The sequence below is a fragment of the Trachurus japonicus genome, chromosome 9 (genome assembly GCF_045865225.1).
Source record: "Trachurus japonicus isolate A0001 chromosome 9, Traja_1.0".
Lineage (NCBI taxonomy): Eukaryota > Metazoa > Chordata > Actinopteri > Carangiformes > Carangidae > Trachurus > Trachurus japonicus.
In genome coordinates, this window is record NC_140915.1 from 32301094 (window position 1) to 32309239 (window position 8146).

The window sequence follows — 8146 nt, forward strand, 5'->3', positions numbered from 1 at the left end:
ATTACAGTAAAACAGTAAATAGCTTTAGAGGAGCAGGTGGGAAGATTTTGTTACCTCTGGACAGAGCCAGACAGCTGTTTCCTGTTTCAAAGCTCAGCTAAATGGCTGCTGACTCTAGTTACACACTTAATCTAACACACAGACATGAGTGGTACCAGTCTTTTTATTAACATCGTAAGAGAAAGTGATTCAAAGTTGCAGTACACTCAATGATAATTATGCACAGTAATATGGAGGAGCTCAGTGGCATGACGAGCTAATCACATGGAACATTTCTATGATGCCATTAGCTAATGGCAACATAGAAACAAACTAAACTGTGACTTTTATGACTGTAGCCTACAATACACAACTTTTTCCAGAAGGTGGCAGTATTGAGCCACCATCTCATTCAGCATGGTTCAACATTTCCTCATCAGAAACCAGAGTGAGAGGGAGGAGAGGCAGTGCAATCAGTGTGTGCCCCCCACATCACCCACATCCCCACATCCCCACCTCCTCTGTCTCCGTCTCTCTCTAGCATTACTGTAATGTAAAGTCAGGAGACGGTGCACGGTGGCACCTGTCAGAGTTGATATTTTTGAAAAGCTTAAATGAATTGACTGTAAATGGCTCTGTCAATACATGAGTCATCGTGAGCTAACATCACCAACTGTATGACTGCACAGTTTGTAGGATTAGATCTTCAGAGGATCAGGACAAACCAAACTTGTGTGACGTGTCTTGAGTGTTGTTCGCGGGAGGTCTCTCCAGGTTTCATGATCTATCTATCTATCTATCTATCTATCTATCTATCTATCTATCTATCTATCTATCTATCTATCTATCTATCTATCTATCTATCTATCTATCTATCTATCTATCTATCTATCTATCTATCTATCTATCTATCTATCTATCTATAAACGAAATAAAACAAAGCAAATAAATGAATTGCCCAGTATTAGTTCAGAAGTTGTCAGATGACCTTGAATGATTGAATCTGCTCCCTGCTATCATTTTAATGAAAACAGCTTTGTTTTAATATTTAAAAAAAATAAAAATAAAAGTTGAGTAAATATAATTGCTTTGATTGCCAGCTGGCACATCATCAGTCACAGTCAAGTAATTGGAGTGATTTTGCTGGATTTTCCTTACAGCAGTAGTTTGACCTCGTGGATAAATACGGTTATTTCTTCCTGATGAGATGAGAAGATTAACACCACTTTTACAGCGGTTAAACAAACATGCCAGGTCAGCGTAGCTTAGCATAAAGGCTGAAGACAGGAGGACACAGCTAACAAAGTCTGTCTATCAGCACTGAACTCATGAATCAACTTGATATATCTCATTAATTTAATCCAAAACATAGTAAATATGATGAATAATATAGTAAATATGACATATGGAGCCTTAGAGGACCAGGTTTGAAGATGACTAACTCTGTCCCCTTGTCAAAGTTCAACTAGTTACACATTTACAGTAAGATAGCACACATCGCCTACATGAGAATGCCAGTCTTCTGTTCAAACTCAGCGAATATGCAAAATGAAAAACGAATGGTCAAAGGAGAACTTTATTCAAGTTAATTCAGTATGAGTTCATTCAAGAAATAATGTTGTCAGGTTAGTCTAGGTTTTATTGCTCTTATGGTGAAAATCCATGTTCTTGTGAACTATTACTATTCCTTCATTGTCAATGTACATATATGTAGTTATAGGCCTACATAGACTGTAACTACATCATTTACTGAAGGTAATTTCAACTGAGAAATTGTGAAGAGACAGGTTGTGTCTGTAATGGTTGAAAAACCTTCACCTATCATTTAGATGTAATGAGTTACTAACTTATAATCTTTATTTAGCTGTGTTCCTCACCTTCCGTTCAGTAATGCATATTTTTCTGTCACTTAAATATTCAAAATGCAACCACAAAGCCTTAGCCTCTGTATTTCTTTTGGAGCATGTTAAAAGGAAGGTCACTGAGACCGCTGTGCACCCAGCCAATCTGTCGCTACCTTGGAACATGATTTAATTAATTAACATTTTGACCTCTTCCATTTTCAAAAGGTGATTTTTGTCGACCCTTCACAACGCAAGGATTTCACACATCAAGCTAGCGATGTTCTTATAGTCTTTAAAAATGAAAGAACATATACCACACATTTTCTTGTTTTCGAGTACTTGTGTAACCTCAGTTTGAGCAGCCTTTCATGTCGTGGTGCCTTTTAATCATCATGGTATCAGACCAAGATGATTGCATTTTTTCCTCCTGCCTCTCTGCTGTTTTTGTTTGACTCTTAAGCGTGTGGAATAGATTACCAGAGATAAACTTATTGTCCCTTGTGTGAGAAATGACAGACCTCTGTGTACACTGACCCTGACTCAGCTTCCTGCTGCTTACTCAGTGTCTCTAAATGGATTAAGTTGTCAGTTGGACAGCCCATCTGAGATTTTTAATATCCAGCCTGAGGTATATCAAGCAACTGTCTGCCAAATGGTATCAGAGGGATTTACTTCGGTTTTATTGCAACTTTGTCTCTCTCCCCTCTCTCATCTAAGATGTGGCCATGCCCTCCATGATTCCTTCAGGGTATTTCACTCGTACATTAATAACACATTGAGTGAATAAAAATATATCCCATGAACTCCTGAGTAAATATCAAGTTTCCCCCCCCCCATCTATAGTCTGTAGCATATGTATAGGAGGAGAAATTAAAATCACTGCTACGTTTATCGATTTCCTGACCTATTTTTACATCTTGGCCGGTTTCCATCAGATTGTGTGGTTTTTCACCAAATACAAAGCCAGATAAGACTGAAAAAGAAACACAGGAGAGTCCTGAGGAGTTAATGGATTTGACCAGAAGCTCATCGACCTCAAGTGAGAGGACACACAGCTCGTTGGACCGTAAGTGACACCCACCTCTCCATATATGCAATAACCTCCCATTCCATCCTCTTTGCAGAGATTCAGTCTCTTTGAATAGACCTTGAATGCTGCCTTGACTCCCTTTATCCATGGTGCTGAAGTACTGCCCACGTTTATTACAGTTCAGGCTTGAGGAGCGGAGTGAAGCCTGTGACAGTGCATTTGGACCTATTTCATCACATCAGGTATCCACAGAGAGAAACACGTCAGTTGTTTGTGTGTGTTTGTGGATTTTCTTCCCGAGGAACAGTGTTTGGTTTGTTGAGCCTGGTTTTTGTGCTTGTTTGTGTATCTCAGTGTGTATTTGTGTGGGTGTGTGTATGTGTGTGAGTGGGTGTTTTTATAAAACAAAAATATCTTGTAACAGTTGCTGCTCATCGTGACAGAGCCATGAACCAAGAGAAAAAGTTTTCAACTTCCATTTAAGATGTTACATCTTTTTAGGGTTTATGCTGTGATTACACTTTGCTTTTTGCTGGGCAATTAGGTGTGTCTTATTACTTATCATCACCACAGAGTGGCTCTGTACAGGCTTTTGAGATATATTGAAATTAATTCTATACACGGACAAGTGCATTTGCAGTGAGTCATCACTGGACGAATGTCTTTAACATTGTGTAATTTGGTTTGACGTTTACAATTTGCTTTACAATTCCTTTCATTTCCTCACAGTTTCCTCACCGGTTTCCAGCACAGAGGTGTAATTTAGTACAAATCATATGGAGAAATAGAGATAATGACCCGAGACAGACACCAAAAGAACACCATCCCTGCTATTTAAGTTTTTTTTTTTTTTTTAAAAAATATCATTATTATTTTTAAGCACAGTTTGACAAGTTTGTCAGTTTTAAAATAAAACTTTTACAACTAAAAATCATAAACTCAGAAGGTTGACAACTTGTAAGGTCAATTGTTAGCTTGTGATCATGTAAAATAATATGTGGTTTACGTTTGTGCTAAGTTAAGATTAGTAAGAATAAACTTCAAGCCTAAACTTAAAGCAGATATCAGTGGCACGGCCGTTTCGGCTAATGCTGTGTTCAAGGCAGGCTTTTGAAACCGTAAGTTACAGCTTCAAGTCACAACTACGACTTGGTAGCGTTCCAGGTAACCCGTAGCTCGTGTTTTTACCGTCCTGTTGTCTGTGAAAGTTCCCTATAACGGCCACTCGTAACTTCCGACCCGTGAACTCGTACCAGATCGAACTGGTATGACTTCACAGGAAGGAAAAACACAAAGTACGAGTTTCCTTGAACGCACCATGAGTTAGCAGCCCCCGCCCTTGTCAGGCATCAATTGGTCCTCGTGCTACGTCACCACATTCACGCGCATCCCTTGGCTGCACACACAGCCCTTCATGCCGTTCTCTCCCCTCATTGGATAACACTTGTATCCCACAAGGAAAATTTTCTCCTCGGGTTACAGCAGAGCAGAGTGACGGAGAGACTCGTGTTTAGGCTGAAATACTTCATGTAAGTGATTGCTGACGGAAAATAGGACTATTTAGGACTTATATTAACAAAAACATTCCACTGATATCTGCTTTAATAAATTAAGTTTTTTGGTATGATTAGGGGGGCGACCGCATGGATGTATTATGGGCGACCGCCATTCCGAAGGACCGCCATTCCGACGGTCTGCCAGTCCGAACATTCCCGAAGGTCCGTCATTTCGAACTTCCCGAGGGGCCGCCGTTCCGAATGTGTTTTATTTTGAAAATTGACCGGATTCTCTCGTGGTTTGACTTCCTGCCCGGCTTGACACGACGCGCCGTGGGGACAGCGCCCGACCGGCCCCTCCCCCTCCCCCTCCGCCTCCAAAGTTTCACCCAGGTGCGAGTCTGATGCATTACATCCATGGTCTGATGCAGCCGCGGCACTCCTGCTGAAAATAAATGTCCTTGCTCTGTGCTTTGGTTAGGTTTAGGCAATGTAGAAAGGAGTTGGTTAAGTTTAGTAAAAAGGTTAGGTAGAGGCCAATAAAATCGCAGTCAATATGTATTTCCCCCGGGAGTCGAACCCTGATCCACCGCGTCAAAAGCAGACACTCTGACCACTACGCCACCACCGCAATTAGGTTCTGTTACTGCGTGCCGTAAACCGTTCAAGATTTTTTCAGGTTCGGAATGGCACCCTTTCTTTCAGGTTCGTAATGGCACCCTTTTCCCATAAATAATTAAGGGTCGGCATTCCGACAAATTAAAGTAAACGTTCGGAGTGGCGGCCCTTCGGAATGGCACCCTGGAACCTATTACTCTGAGAACAAAACGTTAATTTGCTCACTGCTGACAGTTCATGCTCAGAACGTTACCAGCATCACCTTTCTATAACTGAACTACACCCACTTCAAATCAGTGATAAGAATATTTGGAAAACTAGACATCTCTCATGTGAAATAACCAAAACTGTTTGGCCCAAAGATAGTGTGTTCATGTGGGATCCCAATCCATGTCGAGAGGGGCAGATACATAGGCGGCGCTATCAATAGGCTAAGGGAAGCTTAGCTTCCCCTAGATTGTCACAGAAAATAAAATAAAATCATCACAAATAATAAAATGAAAAAATAAAATAATGTTTTTTTTTTCGTTGTTGTTTTTAAATTATATTTTAGAAAGAGGTGGGAAATACATTAAAACACACATTTTTAAAGTATTATCTATGTCGATGGTTTATTTATTTTTTATTTCAGTGGTATTTGACTGGTTACCTGCGTCATTACGTAGCCTACACACGGCGTAGCTACAACGCGCAGCGTAGAAGCTTACCCCTTTGCCTCGCTATGCTAGTCACTGACAGTCCAGCGAAATTAAAAGAAAAAAGCCCGGTAAAACGGACATTAGAAGGTTTTTGAATATCAAAATTGACGAGTCCGAGAGTCTCATGAAGCAGCAGCAATGAAGCCGACCACGATGCTTCCACGACCGGCTGCCGCCTTCTCTCCTGCCACTGGCCTCCATGATGACACCGGCTGCCCCCCCCGGATACCGGCCACTGCCCGCGAGTCACCGGTCTACCTCCGGACAGCCGCGCCCCCCCGAACACCTGCGCACACCCTCCTCCAGTCACTGGCCTAAGTTACGTCCAGACAGCAGCCCCGACCGCCCGGACACCTGCTGCCTCCCTCCTCCAGTCACCGGCCTACCTCTGGACACCTGTGTGAGCGCACATTCTCACAGCAGTTGCGCAACTGGATGAGGACAATGGCACAGCAGATACTGTCAACTCTGTTGCTTCTGTACATCGAGAGCGACAACTAAGAGGATTTAAACCTGAAGAAATAGTTGAAAAATATGACACAAACGCCCCGTGGCATGCTGCTTAGGGTAAGAACATTGATTAGGTTAATTATGGGCCACTACAACAGCAAAAAAAAAAACAGCAAAAAAAAAAACAAGTAGAGAATGAAAGGAATCATTCTGCTGCATCTCAGTTTGATGAACATCAAAACTATATACATCTTATATATCTGCCTGGGTAAAGACTTTTTTTTCTTTTTCTTTTTTTTTTTTGTCCCGTAGCTTCCCCATTCCTTCTGCCCTAGCGCCGCCTATGGGCAGATACATTAAGTAAGTTATCAGGGCCTGTTTGGAATAAGTGATTATAAATGTACTGGTATTTGTTGGACTGCACAGAAAGACTGTTTGCATGTTAATGACCTGACGTTCATAGAGTGTAAAAACATTCACGTTTATACCAGCAGGTAATTGAATTTGGAAACGACGAAACATTGATTAGTACAAAATCACAAACTCCTTGTCAGAGATCTTTCTTTAGTAGGCTATTACAGTTTCATATCATGCCACAGGAAAACTCGTGACCCGTGAAGTATGTTATCACAGAGTTTATTAGGGTCCGGGCAGCTAAGCTGCCAGGACACTATTGTATTCCGAGGAATTCTTCTTCTTCTTCTTCTTTCTTTCTTTCTTCTTCCAAGGAAGTCATACTTCCCATGCCAGATTCACTCAACTCCAAGGACATGTGCCCCCCCCCTCCTAGGGGGGGCACAATAAGCGTTTAAATTTAAAAACTTTAAAAATTCCTACCAAACCAACGGTAGATGCTACAGTTTTGAAACTTCACCACAATGTAGCCTCAATACTGCTGAAACTTCTGTCCACTTAAACTCCTACAAATTATGAAGTCCATCACTCTGTTTTTTTCAATAACTGTAAAACTTTTAAAATGTATCTCCTCCCACAATTTTTGAGAGGGACCTGTGTGCAGGGACATGGGCGCCGCCATTAGCCCAGCTGATCCATACCGGAAGTCACGACCGGAAGTTGCTCTTCTTCGTCTCTCTCTGGCCTGTCTAGCCTCTACCTGCTCTTTTTACTAAACTTAACCAACTCCTTTCTTCATTGCCTAACCCTAACCAAAGCACCCACCAACGACATTTCATTTATTTTTTCTCTCCCTCTCTCCTGGTCTGCTGTCAGCAGGAGCGGCGTTAGCCGTTAGCCGTTAGCCGCTCGGCGCTAGCCGTTAGCCGTTCGGCGCTAGCTGTTAGCCGTTAGCAGCGTTTTTTAAATAACTCAATAAATAAAATAAAAACGATCCATGCAAAAAAATATTTTATAGCTCAATCATGTTGTAACTAAGATATCCGCTGGAAAACAATATTTTATTATGGACCATTGAGTTACTGAGTTATTTTTTTTATCTACATAGAAATGATACACATGAAGAAGAGCAACTTCCGGTCGTGACTTCCGGTATGGATCTGGGCTAATGGCGGCGCCCATGTCCCTGCATACGGGTACTCTTGCAATTTTTGCTCAATTGACACCAAACTTGCTAGAGAGCATCTCCAGACCATCCTCCACAAAACTTGTTTCTCAGATTTTTGATTAAGCAAAAATTGAGCCTACAGTGCATGAAAACGTTTGACTGTAAACAGTACTGTAAACATATACCATCAAATTCTTGCTAAATACATTTTCAAACTTCCTGAAAAAAAATGACAATATTTTGGAGTCATGGTTGATGAAGTTTAGCAAATATCAGAATTTTAATTCAAAAACTGAATTTTTGAGAACATTTTGAATTCTGCTCTCATGGGAACAACTGCAGTCAATGTGAGTGTGGAATTTTTAAACATCAGATTTTCTCTTATGAAGCAAAACACTTATCATTAAAAACAAATCACCAACATTTCCATGCTGTCAAGATGCAATTAATGTATTATCAGATTTTTGTTTAGATGACTGAATTTCTGACATTTTGACCATTTCATCACA